This window comes from Schistocerca gregaria, chromosome X (assembly GCF_023897955.1).
Source record: "Schistocerca gregaria isolate iqSchGreg1 chromosome X, iqSchGreg1.2, whole genome shotgun sequence".
Taxonomy (NCBI): Eukaryota; Metazoa; Arthropoda; class Insecta; order Orthoptera; family Acrididae; genus Schistocerca; species Schistocerca gregaria.
This window is the reverse complement of record NC_064931.1, coordinates 327,647,776-327,669,127: the sequence shown is the minus strand read 5'-3', so window position 1 is coordinate 327,669,127 and position 21,352 is coordinate 327,647,776. Positions and strand designations below refer to the sequence as shown.

Below are 21,352 nucleotides of genomic sequence, written 5' to 3'. Positions count from 1 at the left end.
ATTCCTTTAACTTTATATACAGTATACCACATAAGATGTCACACAACATATATTGACTTCCAAAGATATAAAAATTAGCATGAATTTCCTTTGTAGGATTGATGAAAAATAACAGCTTCAGGACAACAGAAGAGTACCCCATGAAATGCAAAACAGTCACTAGTCATCTGTTCAGTGGTACCTATACTGCTCCAAGGATGGCATCTGCCTACACCACATGTTGAAAGCTCTCCTCAATAAGTACATACCCCAAATTTGACATTTCAGAGTTGCAAATGCTTCACTAGTTTGACCGATTTATGAGAGACAGTGGATTTTCTAACCAAGATGCGATTATTCTGTTAAGTTGGTGCATAAGTTTGTATTAGTTTTGTTTTGCATGTTGGTATTCCAGTTGCTGTGGGTTTATTTATCAATAGTCATTTTTTACTAGTGGTTGACTGTTGCTATCTGAATTTACATATTGTCAGTTTGCTATTTGGAGATAGTGAGTGGAGCTGTGGATGCTAGAAAATGAAGTGCCAAGTGGAGAAATTGGAACATTTCCGATGTATTTTTCTGTTTGTGTTAAATGGAGGGGTGATAGCAATGGACGCAGCCATAAACGTTTTTGCCATGTAGGGGGATAAAGCCATTGAACAGAGTATGGCAAGTAAACTGTTTCCTTGTGTTAGTGAGGATTGTCTCAACATTAGTGACTCTCCACGTTCAGGATTTGATGAAGATTGTACAAATGCATTAATCCACAATGATCCACAACAGTGTACTCAAGAACTGGCAAAGGTGATGAACTGTGATCATTCCACCATCACACAACATTTGCATGCAATAGGGAAGGTTAAAAAAATTGAGAGTATGCTCTAAGCCAAAATTTTAAAAAAATCTGTGGGTGGCCATATGTGCACTTCTGCTTGCTTGTTATCAAATGGTTAATGAACAATATTGACCATTCCTATCCTGTATCATTACTGGTGACAAGAAATGGTGTCTTTATGTTAACATAAGGAAAAGAAAGGAATGGTTGAGCCCAAATAAAGGAGTATCTTCCCGTACAAAGACCTGTGTGCATTCACAAAAGATAATGTTATGCATCTGGTGGATTACTGACCATGTGATGCACTAGGAACTGCTTCCCTGAGGTGTAACCATCACTGCTGACATTCACTGACTACAACTGAGATGTCTTGTACACGCAATCCACGATCCATTGACCAAGAAGACCACATGAAGTGATGCTACTCCATAATAACGCCAACTCGCATTCTGCTAGACTAACAGAAAACACTATACAGGAACTGGGTTGGAAAGTCATTCTGCATCCCCCTTGTTCATCTGATCTTGTGCACTCAGCATTTCACCTTTTCTGCTCTCTATTAAACAGCCTTGAAGGAACTTTCTTCCTGGGTGAAAATGCATTCCAAATATGGCTAGATGAGTTCTCCATATGAAGATTTCTACAGCCGTGGAACTGAAAAGTTACCCCAGCACTGTCAGACTGTTGTAAACAGTGAAGGAGAATATATTACGGATTACTAAAGTCTCTGTTATGTGTATCTATTGTGTTTATTAAACTTATGGAAAAACATTACAAACTTATGCACCCGCTCAATACATCTCTGTCTACATATACACAATATTCTGCAAAGCAACACACAATGCCTGGTGTAAGGTACCTTGTACCACTACTGGTGATTGCCTTTCCTATTTCATGAAAAAATGGAGTGATGGAAAAACAGTTGCATATATGCCTTCAAAGGAGCCATGTCTTCACAGTCCTTATGAGAAAAGTGCTTTGCAACAGTAGAATTGTACTGTAATCAGATTCAAATGCCAATTCTCTAAACTTTCTCAATAACGTTTCATGAAAGAATGTTGTCTTCCCAACAGGGATTCCCATTTGAGTTCATGAAGCATCTCCATAATAGTCATGCATTGACTGAACCTCCTGGTAACACTCTAGTGGCATGCCTCTGAATTGGTTTGATGTCTTCCTTTAACCCAACCCAGTGGGGATCTAAAACACTCAAGCAGTAATATGATCTCATAGAATCCCTCAGCTTCACTTGTGGAGTCCAGGCTGTGAGTACATATTACAACAAAACTAGCAGCACCTGAAGAAGATAGCTGAGTCAGTCATTGAAATATTGTGCATGAAATGGAAACAACAGTTTGTCAGAACATTCAAGCAGTACTCACAAATGGGTTGCCCTAGTGTTCTATATGTGAACTCCTTTATTGGTGAACTACACTTTCCTAGGATTCTATCAATAAAACAGAGTTGATTATTCATGTTTCTTGCTGCTGATCTTACATGCTTACTCCATTTCATATCACAGTGCTATGCCTATATATTTAGTACAATGTGACTGTGTCAAGCAGCACACCACTAATACTGTATTCAACATCACTTGGTTGTTTTACCCATAAATCTATGTTAACTTACATTTTTCTACATTTACAGTAAGCTGCTAAATAGAAAATCTGTCAAAGTCATTCTGTATCCTCCTACTGTGACTCAACAATGACATTTTCCTACACTGCAGCATTATTAGAAAACAGTCACAGATTACTACTCACCCTAACTGTCAGATCATTTACATGTATAGGGGAAAAGAGCATTATTATCATACTTTCCTGACACACTCTTGATAGTACCCTCGTCTCTGGTGAACACGCACTGTCCAAGACAACATACTGGGTTCTATTATTTAAGAAGTCCTTGAGCAACTCACATGTCTGGGAACCCATTCCATATGCTGAGATCTTTGTTAAGAGTCTGTAGTGAGGCACTGTGTCAAATGCTTTCTGGAAATCCAGGAATATGGAATCTGCTTGTCACCCTCCATCCATGATTTGTAGGATATTGTGCAAGAAAGGGGCGAGCTGGATTTTGTATGAGTGATACCTTCTTAATCTCTGCTGATTTTTGGACAGAAACTTTTCTGACTCAAGGAAAGTTATTATATCTGAACTTGGTATATGCTCAAAAATTCTGCAGAAAATTGATGTTACAGATATTGTTCTGTAATTTTGCAGGTCTGTTATTTTACCCTTCTCATGTACAGGAGTCACCTGCATTTCTCCCTTAGCTTGGGATCTTCTGTTGGGCAAGAAATTAACAATATATACAAGCTAAGTAAGGGGTCAATGCCAAATATGTGTAACTGAATCACTTCTCTACACCAGAGATGACTATTTTTATGAATGGTATTTTATGTATGTTTTTGTGGTATGATGAAAGACATTCTTATATGCTTCAGCCACTGACCGTTACATAGACACATGAATTTCTATTAACTTTAGCCTGCTGACATTTCTGTGTTCTTTTTTAAATCAAGAGTGAAACAATTTCTGCTTCCTCGGGATTTTTCAAACGTTGTTATTAAACTGCAGTGGGTCTTTTCCATCCTTAATCTAATTATTCAGCATATGATTCTCGACAGTGTGATTTACTGTCAGTTTAAGCTTTGCCCATAATTTCTCTATGTACATCGCATCGAACTAAGTGATGCCCACTTGTTGTCTAAGTGGGATGCTAACAACTGCTTATCTGCTCTTACCAGCATTAAAAACCCTCCTAACATTCTTGATGGACTTATTAACTTTAGTAACCTTTATCACTATAATTACATCACAATCACTAATCCATGTCTCTGTACTGACACTGTCAGTAAGGTCAGGCCTGTGTGAAACTACAAGGTCTAAAACATTTCCGCTGTGTGTGGCTTTTAAGACTAGCTGCTCAAGACAGTTCTCGAGAAATGTGTTCAAAATTACTTCACAAGACTGTCTGCCTGTACTATCCACAATGAATCCACTGACATCCCATCTATACTTGGTGGGTTAAAGTTGCCTCCAACTAATATTACATGATAAGCATACTATTGCATTGCTTTCTTCAACTGATTCAACAACTGTTACAGCAGAACTGGGTGGCCTGCTCACCCATAATCATCTTGTAGGTATCTCTTTAAGGAGTTAGGCATTCTGACTAATACTTCACAGTATATTTATTTCCTCATGACATTTGTTGTCAATAATCCATTACTGTTCAAAAGGAACAATGAGGTACATAATTACAATACTGTTAGGAAAAATGATATTTGTTATTCCACATTAGGGTTGTCTTTAGCACAAAAAGGGGTGGACAGTGCTGCAACAAATGTTTTTGATCACTTGCCCAGTGACGCAATATGACTGACTGACAGCAAAATTAAACTTGATAACAAACAGAGAAAGTTTCTTCTTGACAACTTCTGTTCTGTAGAAGAATTTTAATAAAAGAAAATTTTAAAAAACGGAAATGTTCAGAATGTGAACCATACGTGCAAATTAATTTGTGATGTGAATGCAAAATGACCCATTCCACATAATTATGATTTATTGTGTAAAATGATCCATAAAGCATGTAACTAACCAAATAACTATCTAGCCTGTAGAAACATACAATGATTAACTTTAGTTCACCTAGGCTTGGTATTCTTGTCCAGATAACGTCTCAGTCAGACTCAATTTTGAACTCAACAGACACAAAATTTTATTCAAATGCAGTGAACACTTTTCCTCCTATGGCATATACATGTCTTTTCGATACATTTTCCATGCCTTGTTAAATATTTCAGAGCTTTCTACTTCAGGTTTGATTCAGCTCTTGGTTCCAAGTACCATTTGAACACAACAGTTTCCCTGAAGGGCAGTAAATTCAGGACCTTTGCTACAAGTGCTTTACTATTTTATTGTTAAAATTTTGTATTAGAAATGCCTTTACTTTGTAGGGGATCTGATTTTGCTCTCAGTGTATTGACTGATGAGCTCTCATTAGAGAACCTCAAACTGTCACCTAGCTTTAAAAAACAGAAAAAAGAGAAAAGAAAAAAGAAAAGGAGAAGAACAACCATGTGCTCTGTACAAGACTCTGCTACCTGAGTGACTGATTCCTCTGTGTAGTGCACACCTGACCTATTAAGAGCAGTCCTACAATTCCCCGTCACACAATGCACGTCCATAAATCTGCAGTCATGACCATCCCAGAATTGATGGAGGCTGTGATTGAGACCCAAATCAAATGATCTCAATCAATTCTGGGTATAATACTGCAAACCGTAAGCTCTGCTTGCACCCCATTGGTGAGGCCAGTCATCTTCACCACTTCTGCCAGTTGCCTGTATGAGTTGAGGATGACCTAAGGACCCAAGTGGCAGGTGTAATTGATGCCAACATGAGCTATAACTTGAAGATGACTGCATTCTGCACCATTGATACCTGTATGCAAGGCCTCTTCCACATTTTAGATGAGACCACCCAGTAAGCATACTGACTACACACAGGACTTATGCTACTAGCAAAGAGTTAGGATCCTAGTTTGCACCTTCATGGAATTTTTGTATGCAAACAATTTTCAGCAAAGCATGTGTTTTTTATGAGTAAAATGTATTTCAGCCTCTCTTAGTAATGTGCCAAATACTCATGAGAAAACCAATCAAAAATTTTATTTTATTTAATTCAGCTTATGTGGCAATGAGAACAGAAATTATACATCAATCATGTATGGGGAACACATCATAAACATGTGTACACATATTCACCTCTCTGAAACTCCTTTTATCTAGTATTTTAAATCACTATTACCAATGAATATCTGGAATATCTGCCCCTTCCAGCAGACATATCAAATCTGTTTTCCCTAAGGCCCAGGGAACTCCAGGTTTCTGCTGCAAAAAGGCCTCTTAAACAAGTGTTTGAGCGCAGCACTTCCAAACTGGAGTGGGGGGCAGCAGGGTGCAGTGGAAGAGGGAAGGTTAATGTGATGTATGTAACGATGTAGTGATCAACTACTGAGATGGGTCAAATTAGTAATGAGTGTACACTACATGTGTGTCATATCTTTTAACTGATCATCACTGCTTTGTCCTACTTGTATTGTTAGATTGAACTGTGTTAAATAAAGAAGGTGTGTTAAAGTACTTGTTACATATCTCATCTATACACAAGGTTATTCTTGTTTCTGTTGTTGGCCCAGCTACATTTTAAAATCAGTATTATGATAATGGAAAAACTTAGTTTGAATACAAACAATGGACTGAGTAAAACACACATGGAGGTAGTCACAGTGTCAGTTGACCCCCTGACCGAGATGCAGCAGCCAGCTTGACTTGTGGAATCTGCAGCCAACTCACCTGAGACAGCCATGCCAGTTCCCCCTCCATTCTTCACCCTCCATCCTTTGCACCTGAGACCTATTCTGGGAGACATATCAGATTTGTTTTCTCTTAGGTCCAGGGCACTCCAGGTTTCTGCCTCTTAAGTATGTGTTTGAGCATAGCACTCCCAAATGGGTGGGTAGGTGGGAGGGGGTGGGAAGAGGGGAGGAGGGGGCTAATGTGGTTTATGCAATGAGTGCAGTGATAAATGACTGAGATATCTCGAATTAGTAATGAGGTACATTATATGTGTGTCGTATCTTTTAAATGATCATCATTGCTTTGTCCTACTTGTGCTGTGAGGCTTTCTGTATATGTTCACCCTCTCTATGTAATTACACTGAACTGCAATTATGCTCTGAAAACATAACTGCAACTTTGAAAGTTGAGCTGCAATGCTCAAGCACTGGTCAATTCCCGTATTATGCTTACATGCTAGTCAGTGCCCATATTATTGGTTGCGTTATCGTAATTACTCATTCCACTGTTGATAAATGGTGAATCCACAAAACAGCTCACAGATCTTTTCTAAGAGCCAACAATCAAATACATAAATAATGTACAGTAGATGCAGTTCAGGAACATAAAAGATAGATCAACAAAAAAAGAAGTGTTTCATATCACTTCGTAGAAACGTTTGTGGGATAGCTGCAGTATCAGTTGTAGTCAAATACGTGAAATGTTTGAAGATCAAAAGCTTTTTACAAATAAAAAGTACTTGATTGAAGTAACGCTCTATACACACATACTTAGGGAGTGCATGAGTTGAAAATTTCTTCATAAAAATGGTACCTTACAACAGTGAAAAAAGGTTCCTTAGTTTATTTTTTAGTCAAGGAGGCCATAAAACAATTCTCTCTATTTTCAATATACCAGCTACAGCTTGCATCAGAAAACTGAGTTGAACACTAAAACATGTGCTGAAGCTGTAAACAGGTCAATGTCTGAAGGACTATTAACCCTTGAATGAGTGTACCGGGTTTCATAACATGAATGGGAGTGTGGGGTATTTTGTACACATGTAAATAATAGCTGTCTTTGTGTTATGAAGGTAAACATGTATGAGCAAAATCACAGTTCAATCTTAGTGTGATTAAATATCAATAAAATAAATTTATATTATACCAGATAAATCATTGTTTAATTAAACAGTAACAAAATAAACATTGATTATATCACTGTGTTGCCATGTACAACAGTTAGCCCATAGTAACGATCCACTCAAAGCATTAAACAGTGCAGGTGGATCAGGTCACAGCCAACAACTTGCTCAATTACTAATTATCTAGCAGACAACCACCTCATTGTGGGATTGTGCTGATAGCTCATAATCTGGATCATTTTCTTGCACAGATCATAATTTTTTTCTCGCCTAGCTCACTGTTTATTTTATATTATTGCTGCTCACTTGGTTGTATGAAAGCTCAACTTAGCACTGTGTTAGCTGTAGCAATTATGAAAGAATGGCTATGGGCTCATAATTGTGAAACAACAGTGGAACAGTACAAGACAATGTCATTTGTGGTTGGTGTACATTATACATAGGAGCACCCACTTGAGAGTTAAACATGAAAAAATGTACAGATGTCCTGTTTAGGTAGTCTTACACACACACAAAAAAAGAATTGAGCTTGATTAACTTATACTATGACCTTCAGAAACAGAAAAATAAAACACTGCTTAATTACATGAGGGAAGTAATGACTGATAAAAAAATTGCATATTTAAAAACTTCTGACATAGATATAAAGTTGGGTGTCTATTGTTTTGTGCTATTGGGACTTTGAGACCTTTGAATAAGGAAATGGTTATGTAGAACAGGTCTTCATATCAATCAAAATACATGACTTATGAATATCCGAAGAGTCAGCAAGCAGTCATGATTCAATCTGTACTTTATACTGCAGATCCAGATTTCAACTACAACATAGCTATCATCAGTGTGTATGAAGTGAGTCATATAGACTCAAAAGGCTTGTAAATGCACATGTTATTACACGATCTCAGCATGTACATAGTTTAATTCAAACTGAGTATGTTGTTTACAGACTTATAGGTCATTTACAGCTTCCACTTTTGTGAGCACCATATCCATAATTCAATGAGTTTTATTAGTAGCTTAAAAATTCTGAAATTTAACAGTTCTTATTATAACTCACTAAAGTCACTATTGCTGATTTTTTTCACTAATTGGCAGCAAATCTCACAAAGGCTTAACAGCATGACTTAAGCAATTGTCTCCACTAGCTTATTATTTGATAAACAATATTTTTACAGATTGATACTGTCATACTCTCAGCCTTAGTCCTAACATTTTTGGTGAATTCTGATGAAAAATCACTCAATTCTGTAGTTTTAAATCAACTGTGTTTCAGAGATACATCAACGATACATTTACAGCATGGCTCTGAGGTGAGGATAAACTTGTCGGGGTCTTGGGGCATCTTAAAGTAATTAATAACACTATGACATTTACCATAAAAAGGGAGAAAAAGCTTGTCTGACCATTTTTGAATGTATTAGTTTGATGTAAGAAGGATGGGTTTTTAGGATATTTCCTGTACCACAAGACCGCATATACTGATTTATGCTTGCATGCATACAGTTGCGACAATACTTTTCAAACTGTGAGTGTACTTAAAACTTCAGTTCACATGGCTCATGTGTTGCCTCATGTTGACAGTCTGCAGGGTGAACTAGTACACTTGGAGGCATATTTTTTAGGAAAAACAGATATACACAACAACAGCTTAAGAGACCTCTGCAAGTCAAACCAACAAAGGAAGAGGAAGAAGAAAGACTTGTAAAGCTATGGCCTTTCACCAATAAGTAAGACATGATTCTTCAAAAATTGCATGAATCATGAAGAACCATAAAGCGATTGTCATCTTCTGCTCACAGACCAAAATGGCAGCTCCCCTGGAGCCTGCAAAGGATGATCTGCTCTTACAAACTGTGAGAATCTATGAAATTCTTTGTCAATGTGCTAAAAGTTACATAAGACAAATTACATGCACTGCACAAGAATGGTACATTGAACACCAAGAGCACACCCACCTTCTACAGCATAACAGATCTATGGTGGCTGAACACTATATTCCCAATGGCTATCCCGTGGAATACAGAAATATTAAGGTACTGGCCAGTTTCATTTTACTGGGATTCAGTGATGAAGAAATGTGTGGAAGTGCAACTGGCAGACAACTTGCTCAACTGAACAAGGGTGTCTGTCTCAAGAATTAATGGAAATTTCTTATTTCAAACCTGCATTCTGAAAAGGAATTTGATTTTGAATCTTCATTGCTGGACATTCCAACACCTTCCATCAATTTTAATGACTAACCACATAATTTGTAAGCACTGTGCATTTTCAGACTCAGTCCTCTCAACATTATCATCTTTGATAAATATGTTTTATTTATCATAGGCATCATCATGCCATTTGCAATATCTGTAATACATAGACATTTTACTCCAAATACAGGTTTTAGTGTTTAGCATATCAGCATACACACTGTCATGCTTGGATATATGAAACTAAGTCACCAATTTGCCTTTAAAATGGTTCACACCCAAAATATCAAAACAGGGAGTATCGCTGTTCTGGATGCATGTCTGAATAATTATGGAATATTCTTTTCACCGGAAAAAATCTGGGTAAACTGTTCATCTTAGTTATATATCTCCAGATGCCACATAGAAAATTATGAGTCTTACCTAAGTTGCTGAGTCGAAGCCACAATCATTTTCACTGATCCATGAGTTTCACTGCCTGTTTCTAAAGAGCAGGTGTCACTGATCTCCTACATAAATTATTGCCTTTTCATTTTTGATACAAAGGGCAACTGTACCACCCTTCCACTCTATTCAATAGTGCTATTCCTTTTTTCATGATAGTTTTCCAGCCTGTCATTTTAAATCAATATCTAGAAATTCTGTTAACATTTCATAGCCATTAGATCCAGTTCCTCTGACATTTTCAGGATAATGTCTTTGACCATAAATTTTTAAATCTATTAATCAAAATTAAAATGCTTATATGTTGCACAAAAACCATTTAACTCATAAATCACACCATTTTATTTTTTTGTTTTTAGATTATTTTGGAAGTTGTAGGCTCTGTCTACACTTAGATATTTCTGCAAATAAATATATCATTAAGGGGTGTTCTAATACTATAGTCCACTTTGTTGTATAATTTATGAACATAGTTAATATCTTGTGCCTTTGTGTACTGTCTGTGATGGAATTAAATATAAAGTTCCATTACTGCATTTAGACAAACATTGAGTCATTGTAAAGAATGAAATGATAATGGAGGCCACACAAATTTTATTTAGAAGACAGTGATAACTTTGAGGGCTCGTTGCTTGGATCTGACATGATGCAATTAATGATTTTTTCCCCTCTTTTCTCCAAATCGCCTGCTAAAAGAAAGCCATCATAGGTTCACTCCCACAATCAACAGTAGAAGGCTCTGCAGAAGGTGATAAAATGTAAATAAAGCATAAGGGCATATGAAAACAGAATGAGTTTAAGATATTTCAACATTAAATATTTTGAAACACAGTATCCAAACAAAAGTTAGAAACATTATGGATATTTACAAAGACATTTAAATTAAACATGTATAATCATATTCCTGAAAAGAGAGAAGACATTAAGGCATTCATTCATAAAACAGATAACAATACGTAGACATGTAAAAGTGTATTTTTCACAAGGAAATATATTTCTAAAGTACATCAAATATTTTTTGTTCAAAATAATAATGAAATTTATAAAATGTTATAGGTTCAGATTGCACATACTGTTTAACAGTGTGATGACAGTCTACAAGATGTACTGAAACAAATTCATCATGGTGAATACACTTTAATGAAGGGGAAACTGCAGTAAAACTTTTTTGCAGATTGTGTTCACAATGTAAATATGTGATTATTTGTCTTTTATAGCAATGACTAACCTTAATCTGAGCAGTTGACTGAAATTAAAAAAAAAATGAATAAATGAAAAACATAATATGTTTCTCATGTTAAACAAAATAAACCATTGGCAAGATGCAGCACCATGCTAATTACATTTGAAAAGCCTAAGAGAAAAATCTGGAAAGTATGGGATCCATGCAATCAGCAGGCACAGCCAATACAAGTTTAACCTACTTCTACAGCTTAGAAGCTAGAGAAGAGCAGCAAGCAATACAAAGTCCCACATATGAATTATTATAACATACTGACACTGGAGAACCATTCATAAGGTTCTTTTCCTTTGCGTGAAAACTTTTTCAACCAGTGACCTCCAAATGAATAATTTTCATTAAGAGGAAACTGTTTTGTTAATTCTGTTAACTTAAGAAATTAAGTCTAAAGCAGTCTAATGTTGCTTAATAATCTGTTTAATCCAACTGCCTATAAGCTGAGCAATCATCTCCTTCATTCAAGTTTTTTTTATAGGTATCTTGCTTTGTATGTTCAAAAATTCTACTATGATTTCTTTTAGATCACAATATGGATTGATTTAATTTCTCTACCAGACACAATATCGCAAGAGGTGGTCTCCTGAAACTTTTTAAAATGTCAGGATGATACCTGCATAGGACAATGACATGAGGAAAGAACAGGAAAAGGTTATAAAATCTTAATGAGATAATAGTGACCAACTCAATTATAACTATGGCAGAGATCACACAAAATGAAATTACATTCATCAAAAGAACAGGAAAAATGTAAGTAGTGGTGGAAATTCCTTATTGTGAAACTTGTTATTCCAGGAAAAGGTACCATAATTAGTGTTGTTGCAATATCTTCAAAACATTTGCACAATATGTTTTCAATCCTCTGCCTTTCATTTACACCACAGAGCATCTTCCAGAAAATGAGCTTCAGTGAACATCTGTCTAAAACTTCACAAAAGAGATTCTAGTAATGGTGGCATGAACTAGAGAATCCAGTAATGTTGGCATGAACTTGTAATCTGCTTGTAAGGCTTTGGAAGATAAAATAAAAATTTTCTTTCTCATTTAGCCAGCACCTTTAACTGACATGACATTTACTAAGAACATTCCTCCCTTAATTTTGGACTGTACCTGCATTCTTCCAATAAGGCACCAAATATTCTGCCAGGTGTGTAAGTCTTCAAATATCTTGGCATCAATCAAAGATTTATCACCCCATTTAAGCTGATATTAGACATATTGAGTTCAGTATATAAAATTCTAAAACTAACACGGAGGAGGGGAAAAAGATATAGGAATATCCATGTGTATCATGAAAAGAGTAAGATACTGATATGATGTGCAATTTGTTAACAGAGACCAGAGCAGTGTACAGTGTGAAAAATGCTCAAAGCATTGATACCAGTAAAGAGAACCTGGAAAGGAAAGTGCCTTATGACTCACCAACATGCATGATTGTAAATGTGGCACTAAGAAACAGTTCCACAGAGACCAACAGCCTTTTAATAGACTACAGGCAAATAAGTTCAGTACAAGTTTTCATCTCGGGAGGGCACATTCAGTAAAGTGATTAACTGAAATTGATGGCATGGTAAGTCACTGGTATGATATGGCAAAATGAGAGGCCGCTGATGCTATCAAAGTTTTCAAAATGGAATTCAGCAACTGTGCACTTATTTTCCCACAAAACAGAGGGAAAAATGCACAGTAAGGTCATTTGTGTAATCAAAGCTGATCATCATTCCTAGATAGCATAAGTAACAGAAAGCAGCTCTACTGAAAACAGAATTAACAAATACTATATTATCCCAAAGATGCCTCTATTTACACAAGTTCATAGAGTGTATGTCACCATGACATCATAGCATCTGAAGGCATATATGACAACACAGAAGGTAGAGTCCTGATTTGTTTCTAATGAGCTACAAATGTATCTAAAGCATAAAAATTGATGCATCTTTTCCACACAAAAATCCGAAGTTATTGTGGCAAACTAGTGATATAAAAAGGGGTCAGCACTGGAAACCCTGGACTTTGACACCAGTCAGAGCAATTGTAAGAGGTAGACATAATAGAAAAATTGTTCATCTGATTTGTCTGTGATATACTAGTTCCATAGGTGATAAATTTAATATTATATTGAAAGAAAACCCAAATCCTAAAGCAATCATTTTCTAGTTGATATTCTGAAAGGTGAAACATTTTCTCAAATATCAAAATACACAACTGACTTAAATCAAGACCTTCTTTACATAAAGGGTGCAATTCTAAAGGCAGAAAGACAGACTCAGGGTACAGCTTGACACTTTCCAGAATAAAGCTGGAAAGATCCGCAGTAATTATGTCCCAAATGCATGCAATGGGTTCTGAAAACTGCAAGTTTACCCCAGAAGCTGATAAACTTGTAATTCCCCTTACAAATGCTGAGTCTCTTTTGGTCATATCCCCTATGCCCGTGTCACACTTTGTGAGTGTTCCAAACTAAAACCATGACATAAGTTCACCTGTAACCACCTAAGGCTTTTATTCATATCATCAAATGTAACGCATTTGTGGCAACAGTTATCTGATTGGTCAACTCACACTGAATTGATTTCCTGTTTTTTACAGTGGGATTACTATCACAAAATGGAGTAGGCAGAAAACTGAATAATATTTTTTTAAATCATTAACTTGTAAATTATTTGAGATAATTCTTATTTATTGTTCCATCTCAGTTTTGATCACTCTGGATCATATTCACATCTAAGACAAAGTAAAACTGAATATGTACCACCTAATAGCTTAGAACAAGTAGAAAAGGAAAGAATTGTGAATAAATGTAGAATTTACCTAAGTGGTTCCGTCAGCAACCCACCTTTTCTGCTCAGGACCACATATCAGAGTACTGCGTTTTGCAACTGGGGTCACTGTTTTAGATAGGCATATCTACATCTACATCTACATACATACTCCACAAGTTGCTGTATGGTGCATGGTAGAGGGTACCCTGTACCACTATTAGTCATTTCCTTTCCTCATCCACTCGCAAATACAGCAATGGAAAACCACTATGTATATGCCTCCATATGACTCCTAATTTCTAACACCTCATCTTTGTGGTCCTTATGTGTGGTGTATGTTGGCAGCAGTAGAATCATTCAGCAGTCAGCCTCAAATGTCAGATCTCTAAAGTCTCTCAAAGGTGCTCCTTGAAAAAAATGTCGCCTTCCCTACAAGGATTCCCATTTCAGTTCCTGAAGCATCTCCATAACAGTTATGTGTAGTTTGAACCTACAGGTAACAAATCTAACAGCCTGCCGCTGAATTGCTTTTCATGTCCTCCTTCAATCCAACCTGGTACAGATCCCAAACACTGAGCAGTATTCGAGAATAGTTTGAACCAGCGTACATATGCAGCCTCCTTTACAGATGAACCATACTTAACGCAAAATTTTCCCAATACAACGGCAGGCAGTCCTTGCAGCACACTGGCATGTAGACTGGCTACTGTACATACTGGAGAAGTGTGTGCAGTACAGTACCAAAAAGCAGAAGCAAATGCAATTAACCATAACTGTCACACCATCTTCCCTATAGCTTTGGTTGCTGCACCTAATTCCACTTTTATAAATAGTTGTTTTATACTTTTTACTGTTTCATTCTTTCAATGTTTCTAAAATTTTATAATATTTCATGACATATCATGCAGGTCTAGGGTCTGTACATAAGTCCACTTCTGTAATTTTATGATCTTTATGTCTTTTGCTATGTATACATCCATCGTTATAAGCCTATACTTTATACATTTTAATGAAAAAAAATTATACACTTGTTATTTTTATGCTCTCAGAGTAAGACCTTATGACTTTATACTTTCAGTTTCAAACTTTGAATTATAGACTACTATTTTATCCCCCTTTTACAGTTGTACACATTCATTCCGGTATTTTACCACAAGGTTTTTAAAGTAATTTATTTTTTGCCATTTTAGTATAAGACACTCTCTTGTTAAGCCCATAATATCCTTGTCACTATCAATTGCTCATCTCCTCCCCCATCCGCCTTGCCTTTGTTGCCTCCTTTCAATCCCCCTCAATACAATTTATAATTTCACTATTTTATGCCATTTGAACTTCACATACCCATTGTTCTACACTATTATTCTTTCAATGAGAATTTGAGAATTTTACACAATTATGTTTTCTACGATTTTAGCATGACCCCTCTTGTTAAACTCAAGACATTCACACCACCCCCATGCTGCATCCTTTCCCCTCCCCCAACCAGCCTCACTCCACTTTCCCTCCCACAGTCTCCCCTACCTCCAACATATGCCTATTTAAAACATTGACCACAGTTGCAAAACACTGTATTCTGATGTGTGGTTCTGAGTAGAAAAGACAGGTTGCTGATGCAACTACTTAGGTAAATTCTACAGTTGTGTACAATTTTTTTCTTTCCTGCTTATTGTAAAATATTACATGGTATGTATGTTTTCCTTTGTTTTAGATCTGAAGATAATCTGCATGTGACGAAAACATGTAATCTAATTAAAAAATATGCACCTGAGATGGACTAATAAAAGAGAATTATCCTAAATATCAATACAATTGCTGTATCTCTCCAGATGAATATGTAAGCTGTAGTGAAAATTGTAAATCAGATGGTGATAAATCCTTAATTCATTTTAGTTTTATGTCTCTTTATACTAGGTTTACTATGAACTTGCTTTTACTTCATTATTTTTTATGTTTTCTTCTTCTCTCTTTGCCTTTATAATCTCTAAAAGAACAGCCTCTTCTTATAGAGACTGTAATTCAATACACAGTCTTGTACCTGTTTGTCAGTTAATTTAAAACATTCATTGCACATACATATTGCGTCTTATCTTCACATCTGTGACATCAACATTATATGGAACAAAAGTAATTTTGTTCTTCAGTTATGTTGTGGCAGCATACAAGCTGTCTGACAGTATTTAGTTGAGGCGTTATCTTACTGAAATTCTGATTTCTCTGTAACTTCATAACCAGTGACACTATTATCTGCCATTTTAAGTGAAATAATATCTAGTCATCTCTTCCTCTGTACAATGAATGTCAGCAGTTATCATATGAGAATTTCTGTTATTAAAAGTGAATAACACCAAATGAATGAAATATGGTTTCAGGTTTTCACCAATTTTGTAAGTGGGAAAGCTTCCAACGATGGAACTCCACATACACCATATGTGAGTTTGCATTAATATATTGATAATTATAAAGCTTGAAAATGCCATCAAAATAACCTAAATATGCTAATGGAAGTCCTTATACAATCTAAATAATTTAGCCTTGAAAGCTAGCAAAGTAGAAAAAAAAAAAAAAAATCGAAGGCCTTAGAACTTGAATGCACCTCGTACAATGTTTTTCTCCTTAAAATGATGGTAACAATTGAAACCAGTAGAGAATCATCAATGAAAAGCCCCATAAATATTGAAGGAGATGTGCTTGCCCACTTACAAGTTTGCAATGGAAAAACAGTGGGCTCTTCAAATCACTCATATTGGCAAAAATATCATCTTCAGTAACTGAAATGCTGATTCTCTGAGCAAGACTAACAGACTTCTGTGACTTTATGCAGTTTGGGATAGGGCTAATCATTACAAATCTTAACAACTGAATAAAAAATTAATCAATGGCGCTATGACAGCTGAGGAAAGGTGATTACACGACTTCATAAATCATTATGTACGCATGCTGGATTACATTCCAATCCTTTCAACTACATCTTAAAAAGTGGGGAGTACACCATCCTGTTGATATTTTATTATATTTGGCTATTAAGCCTTGTAAGCATCTTAAGTGTTTTCCAACAACCGTACGTTATGTAATACTAGGTTTCATCACAACAATCCTTCCATCCTCAGTACTGGAAATGAAACACCACATTTAGTATACAGTCATCTAGTTGAAACTAACTGAAATAATAATTTCATTTATTTATTTCAACCACATCTTATATTGCAGATTGCATCTGGACAAACTGTAAGGAAAATCCGAATGCATCACTTAAGGATTATTCAGTGAGTTGAAATCTCAATGAATTAGCACCAATAGCACTTTGAATAAAATACATTGGTTTTCCAGTCATAGAAACATCAATTTCAGCTCTTTTTATCATGAGTGAAACAATTGTTTTAAAACACATATTTTACGTTCTTTGAAGAGGATGTAAATAAATTTGAAACTTTAAGAGTATCAACTGGACATGATTAGAATACACAGAAAAGATGTGGATGGTAGTACTAAAGTCTTTATGGTTACATGGATCCAAGATTCTAAATGTTTTCCACTCACACTAGATTTAATTTCAGATTTAGTCATGGGAAGCTACAATCTTTTGTCAAACATTTGCATGACTACTGACTTTCTACACTGCAGATGAGTGAACATGAAAACTAAGGAGCAGTTACTTTGTTATGTGCATTTATAAGTTACTCCAGTTGTGGCAAGACTTAAAAAGCTTATCTCAGCTTCCATTCTGCTGAGTGAATCATCATCTAACTTGTGGTTCATAGTTACTAATGTCTCTTTAAATAATGCTGTAGCAGAAGCTATTTAGGTGGTGTAGCACATGATGTGCTTCTGATGAAACACGAAAAAACCACTGAAATGAATACAGTCAAAAATGCCTAAGTTGTGGATCCAGAATTTATCCAGTAAAACAACATCATGACAGTCCAGATGTGGCATATGGGTCTGACAGAATGCTGTAGACATTTTGAAGTACAGGTTTAGCCATATTTGTAGTTTCTGGTGCATTATTGATAATCACCAGTATAGATTTCTGATGTTAACCCTTTTGTTATCAGAATTAAAAAGGTCACATTAATTCAAATGTTAAGAAAAGCTGTAACTGAACACATTGATGAGTTACATTTTAATATTTTTATTCAACTGAGAAGATATCCACAACTGTAAACCTATGTTTTTGCAGGGAAGCCAATTTGGCAATGTATGTAAGTGGCAAGAAAACATTAACTGTGAATCAAACCACGTAACCAGATGTTTTGTAATGGAATGGTTTTCTTGAAATGGGCACAGTAGCCCTGATTTAAGTTTATGTAGTGACAGGTATTGCCAAAGAACAATCAACCTCAATTCAAGTTGTCAAAAAATAAATATATGATTTTTATATTACAATGTGACTAAAGTGGCTAAATTCATGAATTAAAAAATGTAATATATCAACATTTACTTGCTTCTTTACAGAACTCTTAATGTGTTTCATTTTCTGCTTTGAAAGGGTTTATATTGTTCCGCCAGTAGAGTACATCAGCTTTAATTGCACTATTGAAAAAGAATAAATTTTTAAGAGACAGTGGTTTTCAGTGATAAGTGCTAAAATATAGGCTACAAGTGTAAGCTGTCTCATGCATGTTACTTTCATTTTTATGGCATGTTTCTTGTGCCAAGATATCTAACTGAATAGTAAATGATGAAAAGCTCAAAAATAAGGTCACAGGTAACGAGCAAAAAGTTAATACATAATGGAAAATTATCTTCTTTACTGTAATAATGTCAGATATTCATTTTGAAAGAGTGACCTACATCACATGAATACAGGTCAGGGATGAACCTTAAAGCCTCACTTTCAGATATTGTTAAGAGCTGTTTGCTGAATTGTTCAAAGTGTAGAACTGTTAGTATTAAATGTCTTGTCATAACGTAAACTGATATCAGTGAACCAGCCATGTTTTTTTTTTTTTTTTTTTAACTGGACAGATGGATTTTTATATTAAAAATGAATAAATTGAATATTCATTTCATTCTGACAACTGTAATGTCATATATTAGGCACAGTGAAACAAGATTTACAAAACAAACACAGGAGTACCAAAAAGTCCTCACACAAAACCCATAAACTTAATTTTGTGGCTTCCACAGTAGGGGGTATCAGCTGTTGAACTTGTCACAGTGGAAAACAAATAAGATTTATTCTCTTTTCATTTATATTTAAAAACAGCTGTGTTGTTGATTTCCACTTTAATTGCTGTCAGCTGCAAAGCCACAAGGCTGCATCTTCAGGCACATAATGCAGGAACAGGTGTATTGCAGCTATGCTCATAAATATATCATATGGAAATTGATAGGTAGATGGATACCTGATATACTTTCAACTGTACAGTACATCACTTTCCACATTATGTGCATGAATCTGAAGCATTGCAATTTCGAATTGGATTACAATTAAAATAAAAAGCAAAAATTATAGCTGTTTGAAAATAGAAATAGAAAGGAAATAAATGGCATCTTTTTTAACCATGGAAAAAGTATGCCTATGTTACAGTTCCATACAGTATCAGTTAGATTTTGTGTATAAAACAGTTCCTTTACAGTATGTGGTTTAAGAGACACTGATCAACAATAACATGGATCTGGCTGCTTGGACTGTTGCACCCATAAAAGCTGTACACATGGAATGGTAAAATGTGGGCAGCAGTTCATCTTGTGTTTTTGTTCAGTGTAATAATTGTCACGGTTAACATTGTGCATGCCTACATTGAAGAAACATTTTTTACATAAACAAACATATGTATAACAATATACTGAAAAAAGTATATGTTTTGTCATTTTGAAAATTGTTACACTAAGCATCCAATTTGATTCAAATTTTATGATTTTCAGCTCTTATGCACATGACATACAGTTGCCAGGAAATAATGAGTAGTTTACTTATTTATTTTTACTATGAATATCCATCAGTCACAGCCCACACACCATATATGTTTTACATCAGCATTAAGTTTCTTAAGAATGGGTCTTTGGACCCAATGAGTGGGTTCCAGCAACCACCCAGTAATCAGATCTCTGAAAATTAGTCAACAGAAGCTTTACAGGTTGTTTCACATAAAAAGTGTTTCAACTTATCCACGACCAGTGTCACAAGAAATTTAACTGTCACCTCGTGTTAATCTACTCTCTGAGAGATTTTCCTCCCATGACTTGTAATGGTAACATGACAAATAGTTATAGCCAGATTAACTTGGAAAGTATGGACTAAACAGTGTACTGAGCTGTCAGTTTGACAGTGGTGTGGGTACACAAAATCTTAACAAACAATACAATACTGTATCATATTAGAAAAAAAGTAGATTGCTTCTCATGATAAACTAGACACATTGAGTTGCAGACAGGCACAACAAAATGAAAAGAATGTTACACATTTAGCTTTTGGACAAAGCCTTCTTCAGACACAACAACACACAATTCACACAAGTGAGTACACCTCATGCACACATAACCACCACCTCCAGCAACTCAGATCGGAATCCATTCTGGTCCAAGCTGCCAGAGATGTTGGTCATGTGTGCATGATGTGTGCTAGCTTGTATCTGTTTTGTCTTGTGAAAAAGTCTTTGGCCAAAGGCTAAATGTGTAACAGTATTTTCTGTTCATTGTGCCTGTCAGCAACTCAACGTGTCATCTTCATGGTGAGTAGCAAACTATCCTTAGCCTAATATCATTCATATTCCAACCTGGAGTTCCCATTGTTCAATACCGTATTATGTGTGTTAAACAGCAAACCAAAGAAAGTAAGAGAATAAAATCAGTTCAGAAATTTAAAATGGGTTTTGTATTGAGCTGCACTTCTGATGAAATTCCTTTCTGATATAAAACTAATAAAATTATTTCCTATTTCTGACCACTGTGTTATTCTACTACAGTATTGGAGGTAGTGACAAAGTGTCTAAAAGTGTGTGTGTGTGTGTGTGTGTGTGTGTGTGTGTGTGTGTGTGTGTGTGTGTGTGATCTCATCAGAGCTGCATCATGCACTTTCTTAGAAGACCAAGGTGGACAATATACTGCAATAAAGACAGGAATGAGCCATTTGAGAAATAAGTCTACAAAAAATGTGCTTGTCACTGCAATAAAATGATGAATTATGAATCTTCAGCTTTAATTACATTGGGCAAAAACCATCACCACTAGCAAGATGTAATATTGAATGAAGCTCCTATACAGGATTTCATTTAAGTAATAGTGGAATTGCCTCCTTCACGGCAGCTTTGTTGCAGTATTATCACAACCTTGCATTTATTATAGCTAACCCCTACATTTCAGTACATATTAGTATTTAGCTGAGCGTATCATGTCACATCAAACTGGGTAAAATACTGTTGCAAATGGCAGTTTCATGAGCATGCAATACAGCAGTGGATGTTTTGCAGGAA

General features: G+C 35.7%; 1 protein-coding gene across 1 annotated transcript in view; it reads right to left on the bottom strand.

Annotated features, from left to right (window-relative positions):
- Window positions 1-21,352, bottom strand: part of LOC126298052 (misshapen-like kinase 1) — a 1,491,768-nt gene that overhangs the window by 298,488 nt on the left and 1,171,928 nt on the right. The window lies entirely within an intron of this gene.